Source organism: Hyperolius riggenbachi, chromosome 1 (genome assembly GCF_040937935.1).
Source record: "Hyperolius riggenbachi isolate aHypRig1 chromosome 1, aHypRig1.pri, whole genome shotgun sequence".
NCBI classification, from domain to species: domain Eukaryota; kingdom Metazoa; phylum Chordata; class Amphibia; order Anura; family Hyperoliidae; genus Hyperolius; species Hyperolius riggenbachi.
In genome coordinates, this window is record NC_090646.1 from 86378777 (window position 1) to 86402642 (window position 23866).

The window sequence follows — 23866 nt, forward strand, 5'->3', positions numbered from 1 at the left end:
GCCGCACCCTGGCTGTCCTGCTCAGTCCAAAGGGTGTCCCTGCGGCACATGCGCAGTAGCGCAAACGCAGAAACACACACACACACGGACGCAGAGACAAAGGGGTTTATTATGTAGAATATCTTGCTACCGACTTTTGTCATCCCTAACAGTAACCCCCCCCCCTACGTACTCATACACCTCACACTAACCCCCCACCCATGGCTAACACTGAGAATCCTAAGCCCACTATGTGCTTCACAATAAAAAAGGGGTTTTGAGATTTTTATTCTTTTTCCCTCATGTCCTTGCATTATTGCGAATCGCATGTGATCGAAAAAGGATTGCAAAGCGCAATAAATCACACGTAGTTTACAGCAAACCTGAAGCGAAAAAAACCTCTTATGAGATAATGAACTGTATGTGTAGACAGTTCGGATAGTTTCATATTTTTATTTATATAGCTTTATTTATAACATTACATTATTCTGTCATATTTGCAGTTTACAAACCACACAATGTATTTGAAACTATAAAACGGAGCTGAGCTAATGACACTTTGAAAGTTCCTGCTCTGCCTGTCTCTAACTGTTTCTTTGATGTATAAGTGCTTCATAATACAAGACTATCTTTCACCCAAGTTGGATGGAAGAGCTCAGAGAAGCTCTTTTGCATAGATAACAACTGAAGTTCCTTAACTCTTGCTGTACTGGAAAACAATATGACATTCTTTTCTTTGCTACTAATGTTCTATTTCTTAGCTGTATGCCAAATTACAGGAGGACCCCACAAAAGGATACAGGATGGTACTCAATAGGATGGTTAACAGATTGCCTGCAAACATCAGACAACATGTGAGGACCCTTATCCCTGAAGAGCCTAGAACAGCCTGCTTTTGCATACTTCCCAATATCCACAAAGAGGGAAACCCAGGCAGGTCTATAATCTCAGGGAGCGGAACTCTTACAGAGAACATCTCAGGGTGGCTGGAAAACATCTTGAAACCTCTTATCTGTAAAAGACCCAGCTACATACAGGATACCACCCACCTCCTGAACAAACTGACAGCCATCGGCCCAGTACCTGAGGGAACCATACTGGCCACGATGGACATGGAGTCCCTGTACACGAACATCTGACATGATGATGGTATTGCGGCCTGTCGTAAATATCTTCAGGGTCAGGGCATACCTGTAAAGCCTATTGCTGGACAGATCAAATTCATTCTCACTCATACTTATTTCACTTTTGGACAGGACCTCTATTTACAGCAGATGGGCATGGCAATGGGTTCACGATTTGCACCACAGTATGCAAATCTCTTCATGGCCAAAATCAAAGAGGAATACCTCAATGCATGTCGCATAAAACCCATGGCCTACTTCCGCTTCATTGATGATATTTCAATCATCTGGTCTGCTAGTGAGGATGATCTTCTCCAGTTCCACAGGAACTTCAATGCCTTCCATCCTACAATCAAATTGAAAATTACCTACTCTCACACAGAGATTAACCTTCTGGACACCACCATATACATCAGGGGTAACAACCTACAAACCTCTGTGTATCGCAAACCTACAGACCATCCCACATACATAAGATATGATAGTTTTCATCCCAAGTACATTAAGAACTCTATAATTTACAGCCAAGCTATAAGGTACAACTGGATTTGTTCTGGCAGGATGGACAGAGACAAGCACCTAGATCGCCTTAAGAACACTTTCATTAAACAAGGTTACAGTCCTCCTATGGCTGAGGCCCAAATCAGGAAAGCCGGCAACATCCCCAGGACTGAACTCCTGAAATATAAGCAAAACCAGAAAAAGGACTGTGTCCCTTTGGTTGTCACCTACAACCCACACCTGGAAATCTTAAGGAGGATTGGTAAGGAACTTCATCCCATTTTACACAAGGATCACAAAAGATATTCCCTAACCCTCCCCTCTTGTCATATCGGCAACCACACAATCTAAAACAGATGATTGTCAGGAGTTCTTTGAATAGGCCTCAACAAAACGGAACATCACCCTGCCGACAAAAAAGGTGTGGGACCTGCAGACACATTTACTCCACTGACAGGTTAACGATACCAGGTTCACAACACGAGTACAGAATACAAGGCACATTTTCCTGTGGTTCCACTAATCTGGTATATCTGATCATGTGTGCTAAATGCCCCAATGTTATGTACGTGGGAGAAACTGGACAAACTCTGCACAAACGTATGAATGGACACAGGTACACTATTAACGATACCAAATCTGAACTCCCAGTTGCTACATACTTTCGTTCCAACGGACACAGCATGTATGATCTTCGTGTCACTACCCTGAAGGGTGGCTTCAAAACGTCAAATTATTGATTAATAGCAGAAATAAAATGTATAAATTGGTTCAAAGCAGTGGACAAGGGCTTGAATAAGGACAAAAACTTTTTATATTGGTATGAGGCTGATGATATTTAAACTCTTTCTCAGCCTATATAGCTAAACTTGTGAACTTAGAATTTACGATGCCTCTATGTCAGTCCAACTCCCAGGTCTGTGAGTATGGTGTAAACAAGGATTCTTATCTCAGCTAACAACTTCTCACCCCATTTAGATGTTCTGTTTCACTTAAGGCATCTTAATGACATGTATTTATGCTTGAAAAAAATCCATGTTTTCCCTTTTGATGTTGCATGTATATAGCTGTCTGTACCATCAGCCTGCAAGCATACAGGATTGTAAGCCCGATGAAGGCTGCAAGGCTGAAAGATTGCTTATTCTTATTCTTTTTAGTTAGCCAATAAATGGTATCATCCTGATTTCAAACGTCTTGCTTTTACTGATGACTAACACGGTACAATACCCTACTGCTACTACTGTACTACACATACCATTCATTATTTCATAAGTTTATTTTTGCTTCAGGTTTGCTTTGAAACAGCCCTCCATGCTAAAGGAAAATAATTACAAAAGAATAATGATTATATGTGCAACTACCATGTTCATCATTACAGTGTAGCAGCAAACAGTAGCAGCAAATGATAACTACAGTTAACTCAATTGCTCAAAATAATATTAACATTTCCATAACGCCTTCAGAGAAAATCTCATCTCATTACGGCTTCCTCTGGGAGAATCACTGCTTAATGTTATCCTCTAAATATTATCTTAGTTAAAAATCACCACTTTAACTGTTTGAATTATTGGCTCGCCACTAACAGTCTGTGTTTGTACTGTGATGAGCTGTAGCCGGCCTGCAGACAGGGACAGATGCCGCAGTGTCACATGCTTAATCACAGGGTCACAGGTATTTTGACATTTCCTGTTACATGTGTATTTGTTTATGTACAACAGTTGTTACAACATTTGCTGGGCCTGAAAAAATGCATTTAAAAATCCATTTATATGTTTACTGAAAGAGAAATCAATGCCTAGCACCTGCCAGGTTCTCAGTATGACAGTTAATATCCATATTGTGGCTTCTTCTGCACAGCCATTCACAAGCAGGGAAAGAAGAGATGCATCTTCTAAATAACCCTGACTGAATTTAACAAGGAGAGACTTGTGTGACCAGCCTCGTGTTAAAGAGGGCAAAAGGAGAGCTCACCCTTACCTAAGTACTGTGGCCTTTATTGATTTCTTTGTAACGCTGAGTCCTCCAGGAGCCATCATCTCCCCCCTCGGGGTCCAAAGATGAAAAAAGGACCCGAAAAGAAAACAAGAAATGTTAGTCTTAGCTTTGTTGGTTTGTATGGTATACAGACCAGCAACTCTTTAGAATGAGAAGCAATTTTAGTTGGACAAATATGTTTTTTCAATTATAAGGAATTTTAATGGACAAAGACAATATGATACAAGGAAGGACAGACAGTATAGATATTGCAAGTCAAGCACAGTATATTCGTGTATTAGTAGATATTGACTTACTGGCCTCCAGGACTGGATTTCGGGAAAGGCCACAAAGGCCTTGTGCAGCTGCCGACCAATGGGACGCCTGAACATTGAATAGACTCTGTATTGAAAAAAAATGCCCCTCGGGTGGGGGAAGCCTCTGGATCCTATCAAGGCTTCCCCCGTCCTCCTCCGCCCCACGGTGGTGTCGCTGCAGCTCACGGAATGCACAGCCGACAGTTTGTCAGGCTGTTCAATATTTACCTTTCCCTGCTCCAGCGGGGGCGCTGTTGCAGCACTCCGCTCGGAAATAGGTGGAATTAGTCGATCTCAGTCTGGTCCGCTCTACTGCGCAGGAGACTTGCGCCTGTGCAGTAGAGCGGACCCAACTGGGATCAGCTATTTCCGAGTGGAGAGCCACTACTGCCTCTGCGCTGGAGCCGGGAAGGTAAATATTTACATCCCCGTTGTTCCAGGAGCTCTATTGCTGCCGCCGTGGGACGGAAGAGGACGGAGGAAGCCTCAATAGGATTAAGAGGCTTCCCCCTCCCGAGGTGAGTACCCCCGGCATTTTTTATCAGTACAGATCCTCTTTAAAGAGGGGTTGCTACTACATATGAGAGAGGAGGCTGAAATTAGGACACAATGCATAAAAAAAGTGAAACTGATGCTCAAACACAGGGGGTGCTGTACATGGATGATACACATGGAAGAGGGGACTGCACATGGAATGGGAGGGCCAGTGCTGTATATGGATGATACACATGGAAGAGGGGGCTGCACATGGAATGGGAGGGCCAGTGCTGTACATGGATGATACACATGGAAGAGGGGGCTGCACATGGAATGGGAGGGCCAGTGCTGTACATGGATGATACACATGGAAGAGGGGGCTGCACATGGAATGGGAGGGCCAGTGCTGTACATGGATGATACACATGGAAGAGGGGGCTGCACATGGAATGGGAGGGCCAGTGCTGTACATGGATGATACACATGGAAGAGGGGGCTGCACATGGAATGGGAGGGCCAGTGCTGTACATGGATGATACACATGGAAGAGGGGGCTGCACATGGAATGGGAGGGCCAGTGCTGTACATGGATGATACACATGGAAGAGGGGGCTGCACATGGAATGGGAGGGCCAGTGCTGTACATGGATGATACACATGGAAGAGGGGGCTGCACATGGAATGGGAGGGCCAGTGCTGTATATGGATGATACACATGGAAGAGGGGGCTGCACATGGAATGGGAGGGCCAGTGCTGTATATGGATGATACACATGGAAGAGGGGGCTGCACATGGAATGGGAGGGCCAGTGCTGTATATGGATGATACACATGGAAGAGGGGGCTGCACATGGAATGGGAGGGACAGTGCTGTATATGGATGATACACATGGAAGAGGGGGCTGCACATGGAATGGGAGGGCCAGTGCTGTATATGGATGATACACATGGAAGAGGGGGCTGCACTTGGAATGGGAGGGCCAGTGCTGTATATGGATGATACACATGGAAGAGGGGGCTGCACATGGAATGGGAGGGCCAGTGCTGTATATGGATGATACACATGGAAGAGGGGGCTGCACATGGAATGGGAGGGACAGTGCTGTATATGGATGATACACATGGAAGAGGGGGCTGCACATTAAATGGGAGGGCCAGTGCTGTATATGGATGATACACATGGAAGAGGGGGCTGCACATGGAATGGGAGGGCCAGTGCTGTATATGGATGATACACATGGAAGAGGGGGCTGCACATGGAATGGGAGGGGTGCTGCTGTATATGGATGATACACATGGAAGAGGGGGCTGCACATGGAATGGGAGGGCCAGTGCTGTATATGGATGATACACATAGAAGAGGGGGCTGTACATGGAATGGGAGGGCCAGTGCTGTATATGGATGATACACATGGAAGAGGGGGCTGCACATGGAATGGGAGGGCCAGTGCTGTATATGGATGATACACATGGAAGAGGGGGCTGCACATGGAATGGGAGGGCCAGTGCTGTATATGGATGATACACATGGAAGAGGGGGCTGTACATGGAATGGGAGGGCCAGTGCTGTATATGGATGATACACATGGAAGAGGGGGCTGCACATGGAATGGGATGGGCGCTGCTGCACATGGAAGGGGAGCCCCAACATACTTGGCCTAGGGGCATAAAAAGTATAAATCCGGCCTGGCTGGGCTCCCAGGTTTACATGAGATTTACTAATGTGCAGATTAAAAAGTAAAATACAATACAATGGCCTCAATTCACTAAGCTTCTCTCCTGTCTTTAATAACCTTTCTCTAGTTATCACCATGGTGACGAGGCATGTAGTATTCAGGAAACATTTTACCTCAGGCAAACCTAAAGTTAACTCTTCTGTCTTTAAGTTAACTCTTCAAACCTTAAAATAACTCCAGAGTTAAAGACAGGTTGTTAATTAACGGCATGTGAAAATAACTACAGAGGAGGTAAGTTAACTACAGAGGAGGTAACTTAAGGAATGAAGAGATAAGATAACTCTCTCACTGTGTGGAGGTAAGTTTTCTCTTGCCTTATTATCTCCAGCATGATCGTAGTGAATTGAGGCCAATATTAGCAAGATAACAAGATATTCTTGGAACAACTATTGTAAAGGCAGCTGTGGAAGTCAGTTCTGCTCTGTGGAGAGAGACGGGGTTGGACAAGCAAGAGGCAGGAGTGTAACTACAGTTTATTATTATGATTAATTTAGTGCCATCATCTTCTGTGTCGTTGTACAAAGTAGGAATCAAACATGGTGTAGGTAAAGATACAGATAGAGGTGTACATACAAATACAGATGTAATAGGTTATAATGACAGTTGTATAGTGAGTAACAAAAGGTTCAACAACTTACTAGACACAAATAAGTGAACCTGGCCACTGTGAGGTTGCAATCTAAATGAAGACCTTAAGGGCTCTTTCACACTAGAGGCTGCGGTAGAAAAGGCTGAAAGTCAGCCTTTTGCTTAACGCCAATACATAGCGTTTTCAAAGCGTTTTGAAAGAGTTTTACAGCCCATATGAAAACGTCCTTTTTTTTTCTTCTATAAAAATAAGTGAACAAGATAGCTGTAAAACGCTTTGAAAAGGCTTTGAAAACGCTGAAGTTGGCGTTTTCCATTGACTATCATTGAAACGCCAACAGCCAACTTCGGCTGTAAGCAGCCCTGAAAAAGCTCCTGGGAGCGTTGAAACGCAACGCTCCAAAATGCCGAGTTAGATGTGAAAGGTAAAATGAAAGTCTATGGACTTTCTTTTACCTAGCAAAATGCCAACTTCGGCCGTGGCGTTAAAACGCCGAAAAATCCCTCTGGTGTGAAAGGGCCCTAAGAGGAACTTTAAGCCAGGATTGAGCTTCATCCCAATTAGTAGCTGATATCCCCTTTCCCACACACAAAAAAAAAAAAAATCTTTACATTTTCTCAAGTAGATCATCAGGGGGGTCTGTGTGGCTGATAATATGGTGAAACCCCTCCTAGATTGTGATGTCATGACCATGGTCCTGACAGTTTCCTGTCTGTTATGTTAACTCTATCCCATTGTGTTGCCATTGCCAACTGCTACATATATATATATATATATATATATATATATATATATATATATATATATATATATATATATATATATACACACACACAGTGGTGTAGCTAAGAAGCTGTGGGCCTCCAAGCACTATATATACATAATAATTGATAAGGCAAACCAAAACCAATCAAGGACAACCACAGTGTCAGAGGTGCAAGAAGAGGATGGGGAACAGTTTGTTAATGATTACTACTATTCATAGTATCTATAGAAGTGAGTATTATGAGCACAGGACCAATAGAGAGCTATTACTGTAGTTGAGGGAGGGCCCCAGGGGGCCCCTGTGGCCTGAGGGAACCTCTGCAGCCCCTATTGCTACACCACTGTATACCACTGTATACACAGTGTGTATATATATATATATATATATATATATATATATATATATATATATATATATATATATATACCTTTTAGCCTCGGGGGCATTACTACAAGGGAGAAACTCCTGTGACCGCAGGGAGCTGTAAGGGGGCCCCAACTACTACTTCACTGCCTCCAATAACGGGATCCATCTCAAGTGTTTTTGTGGTTATGGGTGTGAGGATTCTAATGGCCACACTTGTTTTATGGCCCTTGCAAGATGAGCCCCCAGGCTGTAAGGGTCACAAGGGGTTGGCAAGGGAAAAGATGTAAAGATTGGAGGGTTCCATCAAAGTTTTGCTGGGGGGCATGATTTATAGTTACACCACTGTTTAGCCTATCACATTGTTAATGGGTGTGTTTATAGATAATAAAGATTGGTGCTGTTTTTTTTTCTTTTTCTTGACTGCCAGCAGTAAAGATGATGGCCTTCAGGCTCACGGTGAATCGAACAACATGAACAAGTTACACAGTGAACATCAATCAATTATTGATTGATCTTATCTTTTAACTTTGAACTTTCCAATGTACTGATTTATTTTCCCCCCACTACTTTCTTTTGTTAAAGGATACCCGAAGTGACATGTGACATGATGAGATAGACATAGGTATGTACAGTACCAAGTACACAAATAACTATGCTGTGTTCCTTTTTCTTTCTTTGCCTGAAAGAGTTAAATATCAGGTACGTAAGTGGCTGACTCAGTCCTGACTCAGACAGGACATGACTACAGTCTGACCCTCACTGAAAAGAAATTCCAACTATGAAACACTTTCTTAGTAGAAAATTGCTTCTGAGAGCAGGAAAGAGATAAAAAGGGTCAATAATTCATAACTCTGGCATACTTCAATCAATGTGTCATTGAGCAAAAATAATAAAACAGTAAAAACTTAAAAAGTAGATTTAAACATAAAATAAAACTGTGGATTTTTTTTTAGTAAAATGAAGATAGATACAATCGTTTATTTCATTAGTTTATTTTTGACCTTGGGTGTCCTTTAAAGAGAACCAGAGATGAAGCACCCTCTTGTATTTTACCTTATAAATCAGTGGGAACATGACAGTAAACACCTAATCTGCTCTTTGTTTCATTGTTCTCTGTTTAATCTGACTGTTATCACCTCGGATAAGAATCCCCGACTGAGCATTCAGTCTAGCTTTGCTACGGAAAGATTATGGCTGAGTCTGTCTTCTCTGGTGTCTTTTCAAGCCCAAGCCTGCCCCCTTGTGGCTTTGCTATAATGACTCAGCTATAATCATTCCCGAAAAGCCAGACTGAATGCTCAGTCTGGGATTCTTATGAATGCTGATTACAGACACTTTTAGCAGTGAGGATGAAACAGAGAGCAGGGTAGGTGTTTTCTCTAATGTTCTTACTGATATACATGGTAAAATACACAAGGGTGCTTCGTCTCTGGTTCCCTTTAAGGTTCCTGTTTATTGTTTTTGCTAAACTAGTAACTACAGATAAAAATAATAATAATAATAATAATAATAATAATAATAATAATAATAATAATAATAATAATAATAATAATAATAATAATAATAATAATAATAATAATAATGAATAATAATACTAATGCTGGGAATATTAGTAGACTCTGCCATCCGCAAGCAAAACAGATTGAATGATTGACTGAAGTTTAAGATCTGGAGCTGAGTTACATGGGTAATTAAAGCTTAGATAAGTAAAATAACATGTCATCCTCGTGAAGCACTAATGTGTCAGCAAAGACCCTGTGCCCCTTCTGGGTGTCACTGATTAATGCTGTCACATCTCATTCATTTCAGTCATGTAAGCATGAGGCTGCACCGTGCAATGAAATATTTATGCAGTTAACACCCCAAGCTTTGAGCGATGTGCCTTTTTTAAGAGCACTAGTGACTCTGAACACCATCTGCCGCGCTTGATGAATTCTGTCAGGTTAGGATACTGAACTCATAACACAGTTTATTAATATAATGCTTACAAACGCCTGCTTCTGTCTGAAACCATGTGCTAAAGAAAACACAGCTACCCCTTCTCTACAGGCTCGTATATGAAGTCAATTTTATCCTGGGTGAGGAGCTGTTCCCATGAATTATTTCCATGTTGCCAAATGAATTTCCCAGAAATTCTGATAGGTGTTTTAACTGTACTTCGTAATGTTTATTACAAAGTAGTTTTTTTATTTATTTATTTTTTTCAGGCCAATTTATTTAGGGGCTTGCAGGTGTTCAGGACCAAATTATTTTAGCACATTTTTTAAATGTCTTCTGTATTGTGTATTTATGGCCACTTGTCACTAGTTGGCAGTGTGAGACAATAACAGCGGACTTCCGCTTTCAGTTTCTATACTTACCAAACACACAAATGGAGAAACTCACTCCCAAACAGTTCTCTGCTGCTTTATAAAGCCTGCAGGCTGCTTATAAGCCAATGAGAAGTGCACACATATGTTACACCTAGCTTGCAGTGATTAATCAAACAGAAGCTGAGCAAGTCAGCAAGTCGTTGGAGAGGGCTTCAGTTGCATATAGACAATGGCTATATGACCAGCAGGGGGCACCAGCGTGCTGGTTCTGGGGCCCCGGGCAGTGAGAGTTCCCCGGGCCCCAGGCTGGCTCATGCACCATTGTTTTTAATTTTATTGTAGTATCCCATGCAGTTTAGTTAGGAGGGGGGCAGATGAGAGGGAATATCCTGCACGCTGGTGCCCCCTGCTGGTCATATAGCCATTGTCTATATGCAACTGAAGCCCTCTCCAACGACTTGCTGACTTGCTCAACTTCTGTTTGATTAATCACTGCAAGCTAGGTGTAACATATGTGTGCATTTCTCATTGGCTTATAAGCAGCCTGCAGGCTTTATAAAGCAGCAGAGAACTGTTTGGGAGTGAGTTTCTCCATTTGTGTGTTTGGTAAGTTTTAGAGCAGTAGGAGACAGGCCTTGGAGGTGGCAGCTCCAAGGGTTTGGCTGCGCTCACATATGGTGTTAGATGCTGGTTCTGGGGCCCGGGCAGTGAGAGTTCCCGGGGCCCCAGGCTGGCTCATGCACCATTGTTTTTAATTTCAGTTTCTATACTTTCTGCTAGTAGAGAGAGATCAAAGCATTCCAAGAATTAACAGCATAACGAATTCTGCCGACTGAGGTCAAAAGCAGAGCACTTATCTCAAATGAGATAACTCTATTGAAGCTGCTAATGTGTTAAGGAGAACCAGAGGCAAAATCACATACTTGCCTAAGGAGAGGGAAGCCTTTGGTTTCTAATGAGGCTTCCCACAGCCTCCTCTAGTCCCCCGCTGCTGCTTGTGGACTCTTCAGCTGACCAGGGCCTCCTCTTTTGTCACAAGCACAGCCGCACCTGCACAGTAGCACAGAGCTGCTCGTGCACAAGCTTACATTGCAGGTTGGGCCATACTTGCAGAAGCAAAGTATGACCATGTATGTGAAGAAGATACGGCAACGAGGGAACAGAGGACGCTTTGGTAAGTATGTGAAGTTATTTATGGCTTCGGTACACTTTACGTTTTTCCCTTGTTTTTTGTGACACCACCTTAATATTTCCATCAATTACTGCCACACTGAGATAACAATATTTCTAAAGAAATAGTACAGGAAACAGAACTGGGACACAGGACCTAAAAAGGTAAAACGATAAAATTAAAGCCGAAGGCAGATAGGAGGCCTAACTGCTCGCCAAGTGTGCAGTTTGTTCTCCCATTTGCAAATGGGGCTAAAGGTTTGGTAAATGCCAATTCAGCCACCTGTATAAACCAATCCTAATAATTTTATTCCTAGCAAGAAAGGGAATATTTTTTACTTTAAATAATAATGTACTTTGTGAATACTGAAATGCACAACACTTTTTTAGGTAAAATATAATATGTGTGTGTAAGTTCTCTATAAAACTGTCCTTTCCAGACAGTTGTATATCGTATTTACCGCTGTTTAAGATGTTCCATATATACAAGACACACCCAGGATTAGAGGGCAAAAACCAGGGAAAAAAATATATACCAAACCTGGTGTGTCCATATTCCAGGAGCGTCTTGTAGATGTTCTCCCCAAATATTGTGTCCTCCTGTGTCCCCCATGTGTTCCCTTCTGTCCCCCATGTGTTCCCTTCTGTCTTCCATGTGCTCCCTTCTGTCTTCCATGTGCTCCCTTCTGTCCCCCATGTGCTCCCTTCTGTCCCCCATGTGCTCCCTTCTGTCTTCCATGTGCTCCCTTCTGTGACCCATGTGTTCCCTTACCTTCTGTGCCAGTGTGTCTCCTTCTGTCTCCAGTGTGTCCCTCATGTGTCCCCAGTGCGTCCCCTTCTGTCCCCAATGTGTCCCCTTTTGTCCTCATTTGTCCCCTTCTCCACCTGTGTGTCTCCTGCTTCCCCGTGTATGTTCCTCTGCCCCCAGTGTCTCTCGCTCTACATTCATTAGATAGTAGCGGTCCTACTAGTGAAGTATTGCTGTAGCGATGAGTCACTATTGCGCAGCACATACAAGCAGCGTCAGTTGCTACGTGCTGCCAGTAGCACGCTTAGCGTGCCCCCACTGTAATGAAATTGCGCTAATGTGATTAGCGTGAGTAAGAACATTCATGTTTCAGCGCGGTAACTTTGATGAATTAAGCCCCGTGGTGTCACGTATTATGACGTCTCTACCTTTTAGGGTTGAAACCTGTAGATTTGTGCAGAACAGAATTGTGTATTTTTAAGAATTACAAATAATGAATCTACAAGTAAATCTTGCCCCTTGACATTTGTTCTCTAAGTACGTACATGACATATTGAAAAAACAAATCCTTCTTTAAATCTGAAATGTTAAATGTAACTAATGTTACTGATACTTCTGAAACTTATGACAAAATGACAAAACTCTGAAAAGTTTTAAGCCCGTGCCATGACAACCGGCATGTTTGAAATGTCAACAGATTAAATATGTATCATTTCATAAATAGGTTTGTCTTTTTTCGAGGATATCAGATAACAGATTTCCAGGTAGTAATCGTTGCATGAATACTTAACCTGTAATGAAGCCCATAGGCAGACCTAGGGCCTTTGTCATTAGTTTGACATGCAACTAATTAACCAATACTTGTCCACTGTTCCTTGTATTTACACTTCTTAGATTACAGCGTGTGACAGAGGGAAAGGGGAATGGTCTTTTTAAGTTGACAGTTAAATGTACAGATTGCTGCTGTGGCCACAAGGCATTGAACAAAACCCCAGCCCTCAGAAGACACCATAGAAAGCTGTATTCAAAAATTGGATAGAGCTAAATAATAATGCACAACGTATCTCCCTTAAGGCAATGTTTATAATGACCTGCAAACAAGGAAAGTATTGCTTAAATTAGGGACTCTTAATAAACACAATAAGCCCATAATCACATATGGTGAAAATATATGTATCACTTTATTTCAAAATTCTCAAGTCAATAAAAAAAAATAAAAAAAAAAATTAAAATCTTCCTTCAGCCTGAATGTAATCAGAGCTCCCTCTGTGGGACTGGTTATCAAAGTGTTATTTGTATCAGTGCTCAAACATGCAAATATAGGAATGCACTTGAAAATTTATACAGCACAACCTGTGCGAAAAATGGCTACAATCGTGTATCAAACATCACATTTTATTCATAAAATACAAGAAACAATAACATGCTGCGTCCAATGATGCAAACCGCTATACATATAAGGATAATCATCTAGGAAAAACGATATCCTAAAGACAAAAAATGCTGTGCAAAGTGGCAGTCAAGTAGAAAAGTGCTACTGCTTAGGTGGCAGAAGTGTAAGAGGAGGAAGTCAGCTTACCGGAGAAAGAAGACCAGGACCGGAGGGGGAGGCAGGGAGACAGCCTTACATGCTCGCAGCTATCTTGGATGCTTCTGAGGACGCTCAGAAGAAGAAGTCTCAGAACCATATAAAGCTGAGACACCTTTGCTGGGATCACAACTTAAAACTAGCCCTGGCTAAAAAAAATCATTGTCAATATGTAAGTAACCATGCATACCAAAATCCACTTACATAGCCTTCAATTCACTAAGCATTACTACATTCATTAAAGAGTAACTGTCAGGCTGCAAAAGCTAATTTAAACCTCTATTCTCCTGTGTTAAACAGTTTAGAAGGAAGCCAAAAAGGCAATACTGAAGTTAAAAATCTCTCTTACTTTGATGTTTGCTGAACAGCAAGCCTCTATATTCCCAAGCTCTTAAGGAGGCCGGCAGGCCGCATAACAGATACTGCAAAGCATTCTGGGGCTGCTTCTTCTCCCCACTGCACTCCCTTGGTCCTCCCCTTCATTTCCCTATCCCGCCCTAAGGCTACTTTCACAGTGAGAAGTTACAGGCTCATGTTACAGCAGCTTGTAACAGCAGCCTAAACTCACAGCACTGAAAAATCAATGTGCTGTTCACAGGGCACATTTTCCGTTAGAGTATACTGCATGAGTCCACTATTGTTCCTAGCCACATGGCTAATTAATATTCACTGCACAGTAGTGTCCTCCGGATCATGAACCATTAGGATCTTTGATCCTGATCTTTTTTGTGAGTCGGAACATCAGGAAGCAGGGTAAGGGAGGATATTACAACACAATTGGCTTCATACAAGACAGACAAACATGGAACCTGCCATGAGCTGTCAGGAGCATCAATCTCTGCAAATACTATATAAAAATTCTGTGAAATCCAAACGTGGACAGTGAAATGCATATGTAATGTAAGTACAGCCAATATTTAGATACTGATATATGTGTTTTGTTTTCTCTGAGACCTTATACCTAACAGCTTCTCTTTAATGCAGAAAACAGGTGATTTTACCGAACATGCAATCAATTGTCAATTCTCTAAGGCTGTTACCGCATGGAAAACTAGAATTACTGACTAGTGAGGTAAATTACCGACTTGTGATCTAAGTACCTCAATAAATATCAATTCTCTAAGATTAGAGCATGCGGTAAGACAAGTGACATGTTTGGTATTTTACCCCGTCCTGCTACTCACCGCATTGGTACTGATGTGCTGCTGGGTGGGACATCAGAAAATAAACAAAACACAAGATGCAGGAGCAGGGCACACTCATAGAGGTTTGCCTGAAACCCTTTATATGTGAACAGGGAAAGACTGATACAGAGAATCAGAGGGACTAGAGGAAGCATGCAGTTCTAAAGGGACGGCAGGGATGCCTTTTACTCTTGTACGCTGTCACAGGACAGAGGCAGAAATGGCTTATGCTTTAGGCAGGGAGCTGGGAAAAAAGGGCGCATGCCGCTAGTGGACAAAAAGGGCGCCGCCATTCACTCCCATAATAAATAGCGTTTAATGGGCGCCGGGTAGGAAAAAAGGGCGCCGGAGCTAAATAAAGTTTATAAACGGCGCCAGGAGCTAAATAAAGTTTACAAACGGCGCCCGGAGCTGTTTAATGATTTATAACTGAACTTGTGGTGATTTACGTTTATAAAATGCACCCGTGCCGAATAACGTTTATGAAAATACTAAACATATTTATCTTATTTAAATAATTAAAACATTATTTAAAGTTTTATCCCTTACTGTTTGTAAAACATTATTATTCACAAAATAAAGCGATCAGTACGTAACGTAAATTGCAAAATATTTTTTTAATCCACAATTAGTAAAACATAATTATCCACATAATAAAGGGGGGTCTTAGGTTTAGGCACCAACAGGGGGGTCTTAGGTTTAGGCACCAACAGGGGGGTCTTAGGTTTAGGCATTAACAGGGGGGTCTTAGGTTTAGGCATTAACAGGGGGGTCTTAGGTTTAGGCACCAACAGGGGGGTCTTAGGTTTAGGCACCAACAGGGGGGTCTTAGGTTTAGGCACCAACAGGGGGGTCTAGGGGTTAGGGGTAGGTACAGGGAGGGTTACTTAGGCACCAACAGGGGGGTCTTAGGTTTAGGCACCAACAGGGGGGTCTTAGGTTTAGGCACCAACAGGGGGGTCTTAGGTTTAGGCACCAACAGGGGGGTCTTAGGTTTAGGCACCAACAGGGGGGTCTTAGGTTTAGGCACCAACAGGGGGGTCTTAGGTTTAGGCACCAACAGGGGGGTCTTAGGTTTAGGCACCAACAGGGGGGTCTTAGGTTTAGGCACCAACAGGGGGGTCTTAGGTTTAGGCACCAACAGGGGGGTCTTAGGTTTAGGCACCAACAGGGGGGTCTTAGGTTTAGGCACCAACAGGGGGGTCTAGGGGTTAGGGGTAGGTACAGGGAGGGTTACTTAGGCACCAACAGGGGGGGTCTTAGGTTTAGGCACCAACAGGGGGGTCTTAGGTTTAGGCACCAACAGGGGAGTCTAGGGGTTAGGGATAGGTACAGGTAGGGTTCTGTGTAAGAGTAGGCTTAGGTATAGTTTTAGTAAAATTTTAGTAATAATTACTAATGTATTACAACACTTATTACGAACGTAGTTATATTTATATCATCTTTATAAACAATATTTTCAGATTTTATTATAAGAACAAACCATAAATGACGGTTATTCACAATAATATACAATTATAACAATTAAACATATATTATTGGTTTTTTTATAAACGTAATTATAAGTTTAACTTTTGAAACAGGGAAGATTAACGTTTTCACAATTTCCGATTTCATAAACATTATTTAATGATTTATAATTTTGTTAAACATTATTTGTAAACGAAATATAGCACACTATATTTATAAACCCTATTAATGATTAATTATTATTTAGAGTTTACACCCCGCGCCCTTTTTGTCCAGGCGCCCTTTTTGTACGTACGCTTTAGGCAGACCACTTGTACCAGAAGAATCATTACAACCCTGGCCGGATGTGGAAGAACATCCCCATAGCAGAACACAGCTTGCTGCTGAGACCTACTCCACATCTGCTTAGTCTTTTTACTGAACAAGTCTTAGGTTATTGAAGCCATGTTTTTGGTAAATTACTATTTGTAATTACCGGCTGCATGTGTAAAATTCTACCGAATTTGGGGAAAAAAAAGCCTAAAAGACAGGAATGCAATTTTACAGACCTATTGTTTTTACCAAACAGGTGAATTTAAGCCATAGTGCTTCAGTGGGGTTTGCATTGAACCATTATTATTGGTGCCTCGTCCACACAATATTACAGGATATTGGGTATATTCCTGAAACCTCTGCAAAATGTAGAGAGCAAACGCAAAATTTACCGGGCTTTACACAATCTACGAAGCGCTTTATGCAAATAGCGTAATTTGCTTTATATATGCAACTCGTACATTGTTTGTATAACAGGCAACATTGCCATTGCATGTATAACAAGAGTTCTTCTATTTGCAAAATGAAATATGTACATGGTACATAACAACCATAAACCAAAATTGTAATACAAAAATTCCAAAGTATTGCAAAACTAATTTTACTCTTAATCATAATTTTTATGGGTCATTTTGCAATGATTCATGAATTTGAAAACCTATAATGAGCTTGCCCACCACAAAATCGTAGTTCAACTCCAAATGATAATTCTAACACATAGGTTACCCCAGTTGCAATTTCAAAGATGCTTGGGTTCCTAAGTGTTTCAATAGTACGGTATAGAGACGAGATGCATAAAATTGGTTCCAGTCCCTATCAGAAATGTGGGCACTGCCATAAACTTCTCTGGTGTGGCAATTGCATCATTTGGACATGGGAGTGCAGGAGTTCGGCTATGATATAGCTAAACTCGTAGCTTGTGACAACAGCTCATAAACGGCCTGCTGGGGGCACTAGAGTTTGGCTATCATATGCCATGCAACGAGTGTGAACATCATCACTGGAGTTTGGTGACTGTGTAGCCAACTAACGTTATCGGTTGAGACAGAGAGGTATCATGCAGCACTCAGAGGTAGTTTTAGGTAGGGAAGGTTAGTGTGAGGTGTCCGCCAGTGCTTTTTATCTCCACCACTGGGCTTTCCTTCTTGTCTCTTTATAGTGGATCAGAGGTGAACTTTTACTCATTACATAATTGTGTTCCTTTACTACTATTTATAGTGTATTCCTCAAGCCAAATACTTTTTTTTGCTTTTGTTTTAATACTCTAAATCCCTATAAACTAAATAAACCATGCCCACATGTTTTCAGAGAGCCTTGGCAGTAGCAAGGGCTCATGGGAGCTCAGTCTGGGCAGGAGGAGAAGGAGGTGTTACTAGCCATTGATTTCAGAGGCAGAGGGGAGGAGGGAGGAGGGGGGATTAGGTTTTTTCACAGGCTGAGTGCTCAAGATACAGATAAGCCTGCCTCTGTGTAATGTTTACAAACAACATGGCTGCTGTCATTGTATCACAGGAAGAAATAATCATTTTCTATTAAAGCTGTTTGCAGCTAGATTTGCTGTGTAAACTATCTAAACTTTAGATAAGATATATAGACAAGTTACTTGTTATAGTTAGTTTTTCATCTCAGATCCGCTTTAAACACTAGAAGCCTCTAGTGGTCATAAAAGGTACATGCCATGGTGCTCCTAGTGTTTGGGCTCCCAGTAACTGAGCAGATTGTGAAATACTCACACTGGCCCGTCTGGCACCAACAACCATGCCACGCTCATTGCTTAAATCTCCTTTCTTTCCCATTCTGACATTCAGTTTGGAGTTCAGGAGATTGTCTTGACCAGGACCACACCCCTAAATGCATTGAAGCAACGGCCATGTGATTGGTTGATTAGATAATTGCATTAATGAGACATTGAACAGGTTTTCCTAATAATCCTTTAGGTAAGTGTATGCTAGCTACCTATACTGAGGCAATTATACTAAGGCAACTATACTACCTATACTCAGGCAACTACACTACCTATACTGAGGCAACTATACTACCAATACTGAGGCAACTATATTACCTATACCAAGGCAACTATACTACCAATACTGAGGCAACTCTACTACCTATTCTGAGGCAACTATACTACCTATACTCGGGCAACAATACTACCTATACTGAGGCAACTATACTACCTATACTGAGGCAACTATACTCCCTTTACTGAGGCAACTATACTACCTATACTGAGGCAACTATACTACCTATACTCGGGCAACTATACTACCTATACTGAGGCAACTATATTACTTACACTGAGGAAACTATACTACCTATACTGAGGCAACTATACTAAGGCAACTATACTACCTATACTGAGGCAACAATACTACCTATACTGAGGAAACGATACTACCTATAATCAGGCAACTATAGGATACAAGGGTGGGCTGGAAGGGTGAAAGAGGTGTGTTTTATGGGTATAGCACAATCTATTCATCCATACCACTCTGATAAACAGGTAGACAGGGAGAGCTGACTAATCCACTTAGGTAGAGGGAGAGTTGATTAATCCAACCAGCCAATCGCCTATAAACTGTTATATACTGGGTACCACATACCATACAGCACCAGTATCTGTTCATACATAGCACCAATTTATGATGATTTGTTTTTATTTTTATTTGGTGTGCGTTGGAAGAGGGGTAGTCCTATACGGCGAGTATATCCCAAACTCTATATTTTAACTGGAAAAGTTGGGGGGTTGTCTTATACGCCCAGTCATTTTATACGCCAGAATATACGGTAATTGTATCCTTCACTAGATGGAAGCAAGGGGCTTCCTGTTTAATATTTCCTACTAGACCTAAGGTCCATTACAATAACCGGTGCTAGGCCTCTCTTCAAACAACCCACTCCCCTGTCCCGCTGCTGCAGGTCAGCGCGCATGCGCACGCACGGCCGTGACGCGTACTCGCGCAAGCATCGTGACGCATACCCGTGCACGCATCGCGCACACGCCTGCCCCCTTGGCTCGTCCTCCTGCTGTCCCAACATCTGCCCGCGTGCCACTCATGCGCGGTAAGCAAAAAGCTCGGGCACAGGGACACAGGGGGATTATTATAGAGGATGTGATGGTTGGCTGACATAACCGGAAACAAGTAAACTTAAAAGCTGAGTGAGAGGAAATCACAGAAGATAGAGAGCGTGATAATGAAAACAATGAATAACTGTCAGGGATAATGAGTAAGTATAATGGTAAGTTCAGGTGCCATGTAGCCGCGCCCTTCCACTCAGGCTTAGTCTAGGCTGTTTTTTATGCGGAATTCTCCCCACCCCTGCCTAAGCATTCTGGGAGACCAAGTACATTTTGTACTGGCTTTATAACTCTCAGTAAATTAACATTACGCAGATAGCGTCTGCCAGTAATAAAGATGTCGCCACCTGTGATAAATCTCAGAAAGTAAATCAAAGACAGAAAAGACTTTACAATCAGCAAACACTATCGTAAAAAAAAACAACTTTATTCATTATGTTATTTTGACTACAGTTCCTCCTTAAAGGACAACTGTAACAAGAGAGATAAGGAGGCTGCCATATTTATTTCCTGTTAAACAATACCAGTTGCCTGGCAGCTGATCTATTTGGCTACAGCAGTGTCTGAATAACACCAGAAACCAGCATGCAGCTAGTCTTGTCTGATCTGACAATAATGTCAGAAACACCTGATCTGCTGCATGCTTGTTCAGGGGCTATGGCTAAAAGTATTAGAGGCGGAGGATCAACAGGATAGCCAGGTAACTGGTATTGTTTAAAAGGAAATAAATATGGGAGCCTCCAGATCCCTTTTGTTACAATTAACTTTTAAAGTGAGCCTGAACTCAGAACTTCCTCTCTGCTCTAAAAGATATGCAACAGCATAATAACCTTTAAAAAAAGGAAACAGACATATTGTTAACATCCTGTGCTTTCAAACAAGCTTATCTGTCTTATCTGATGTGGCATTCAGCTGGCACAGGGAGAGATCATTTTACAACTTGTGATTAGACACAGAAGAAGGGGAATTAGACAGGCTAAAGCTGGCCACTAACGGTCCAATTTCTAGCGAAAAATCGTTTGAGCAATCAGAAATTGTGATCGGATTGGTTGTAAATAATCTCCATTGGTGGACACAATAGATTATGAACGAGTGAAAAAAATGTCGCCCGAATGAATTTTCATCTAACGAAAATTTGGATTTTCTTGGTGGTCGTGGTAGATAGGAAGCAATGATTGGTTAGTTGATGGTGTAGTGAACGATTTTTCGTTCGATCAGAATTTCTGATCGCTCGAACCATTTTTCGCTAGAAATTGGACCGTTAGTGGCCACCTTTAATCAGTTGCTCTCAGTTATAACTGAAAGGTCAACTGATTTTCAAAGTAAGTCCCATGTTTCACACTTAACGCGGTTTAACTGAAATCTTTTTCACAATGCACTGCTGTGGAGAAGAAAAAAAAAACTTGATTAAAGAGAACCTGAACTGAAAATAAAAAGTCAAAATAAACATACACAAGTCATACTTACCTCCCATGCAGACTACTCATCAATCTCTTTCTCCTCTCCTGCGTCCCATTTGTCCACTGTGATCGATGGAATTCTCTGTCCTCCATTTCAAAAATGGCTATTACCCCATAACAGCTTCCTGGTCAGCACACTGTTAAACTGTTATATCGCCCACTTGAGCCACAGGGAAACATGGACATTACCTTGCACATTCAGTTATAACTGACAGCTGCTGATATATAACTGACAGCAACTGGTATATTTCAGTTCTGACAAAATATTGTCAGAACTAGAATGGATCACTGTAAGAAGAAAAGGGTGAGAATCTGAGAGGAACTGAAGGCGAGGTAAGTATGTAATATTCATTTGCAGCTACGTCATGTGTTTATTTAAACTAATTTTACTCACTTCAGGTTCCCTTTAAGTGTAAACGGGGCCTAAACTCTCTAAATACATACAGGGTGCATTTCTCTCTGTTTTCCTTTTGTCCTGTGCAAGAGTTCAGGTCCACTTTAAGAGAACTTTCAAAATGACCCATTTCATTTCAATATTGTTTCATCTGGAACAGAGCGTTTTGTGGTGGGTGGGTGGGTGTCTGTGTGTGTCTATGTGTACAGTATGCAGCACAGAATGCACTGCACATCCCAATGATCACAGACATGGGAACAGTTCAGTGGTAGATTAACAGGATCCATATAAATCTGTTTTTAAGCGCTGCCCCTGAGACTTATGTACACATATACAATACCATAATAAAGCACAAACATTTGCAATATAATCGATTCAAATGTCCTGTGTCGCTGAATTATTCATATTTATAACTTTCAGAGGTGCAGGGAGGATTGATCTCTATGGAGAGCATAAAATGGAGAGCCAGAGCTGGGATCAATAATAATATGAAGCACAGAGAGGAAGTGAATTTATGCTGTAGTCATGTCTCTTGCTGGCTTCCTGCAGCTCTCTCCTGTGTGTATCTGGGTAGTAGAGACTGCCCCAGGATTAAGATTCTTATTAAACGACAAATCACTTGTGTACTATTATAATACTGGAATGTGTGCCATGTCCCTCCCTGGTTATCAATAAGCTGTTTGTGCTGTAGGATACCTTCAAAAATAGCAAGCAGATCAATATCTTAAAGAGAATCTGTACTCTAACATTTTACAATAAAAAGCATACCATTCTATTCATTATGTTCTCCTGGGCCCCTCTGTGCTGTTTCTACCACTCCCTGTTGCAATCCTGGCTTGTAAATTAACAGTTTTAGGCAGTGTTTACAAACAAACTAACCAGCTTCTGATAGGCTCACATAAGCAGAGTGTGTGAGTCATACAGAGCCTGCAGGGGGCCTGGAGGGGGTGTGTATAGCTTCTACCAATCACAAGCAGCCCTGCACATTCCACACATTCCAGCTTTAGCCCGACTGTGCCGACAGAAGGAAACAGATTAGATCATATAACAGAGATAACACAGCCACTGTGCAAATAGGAAAAGCTGCAGTAAGCCAGAGCACATTACAACAGGCAAAGGAACTTATAGGATAGAAGAACTAAGGCTGAAAAGTTTGTTACAGAGTCTCTTTAAATAAACTCATCTCCTAGGCAACATCACAAATCTGTGGATAAACTGATGCTGTGAGAGGGATAGTTGTGGTTAAAGCACCTGTTTCTGTAGTAACAGAATATAAAGCAAAGTGGAAGTCTTCTATAAATATTCCGCCCATGAGGAACCTGGGTAATATCATCCATGACTTGGGTCGGAAACCACCAGCGATTGGTGGAGAAATAACCAACAGAATAACATACATTTGTCTGGAAGTAAATAGGCCACAGCTTTGCCACATAACACCAACCCTTTGCTCACTCCACTGGCTAAAATGGATAATTTTGTTTACAATTGGCTTATTGACATTCAAATCCTCGCACAACCCGGGCCCTGGATACATTAAGGACTTGCAGCAACTGCATCACAGACCCTCACCCCCACCCCCACCACCACAATCGTATGCTGGGTACACAAGATGCGTGTTTTTCGGTAGATTTTCCGTCCAATCGATTTCCGATTCGATTTTCCTGAGCGATTTCTGATTCTACTCCATTATCGTTTCTTAGCTATTTCCATTTCCTTCTATGAGAAGTCGATCAGAAAAACGATCGAAAATAAGATCGAACATGTCGGAAATGATCTATCGAACCATCTAGCTAACACCAGTGGCGTACCTAGGGCATTTGACACCCGGTGCTGGGTATTATAAGACACCCCCCCCCCCCCCAAAAAAAAGTAAAGGGGCAAAGAATGGGTGGCGCTACAACATGCGGCGCGCTTAGCGCGCCGCGGCAAAAAATGGGCGTGGCCATGACCGGATGAGGGCGGAGCTAACTGTAATTTGACGTGAACCCGGGTGAGAGTGATATGGAGGCTGCCATATTTATTTCCTTTTAAACAATACTAGTTGCCCTGCTAATCTATTTGGCTGCAGTAGTGAACTGAATCACACCAGAAACAAGCATGCTTGTTCAGGGTCTGTGGTTGAAAGAATTAGAGGCAGAGGACCAGCACGGCAGCCAGGCAACTGGTATTGCTTAAAAGGAGATAAATATGGCAGCCTCAATATTATTCTCACCTCGGGTTCCCTTTAAAAGTGCAATGCAAAGACAGTGGGCCCAAGTTTTGGTGACCCTTTCCCCAGAAAATTCACATAATTGTGCAGGTTTTCTCAAGAAAATACACG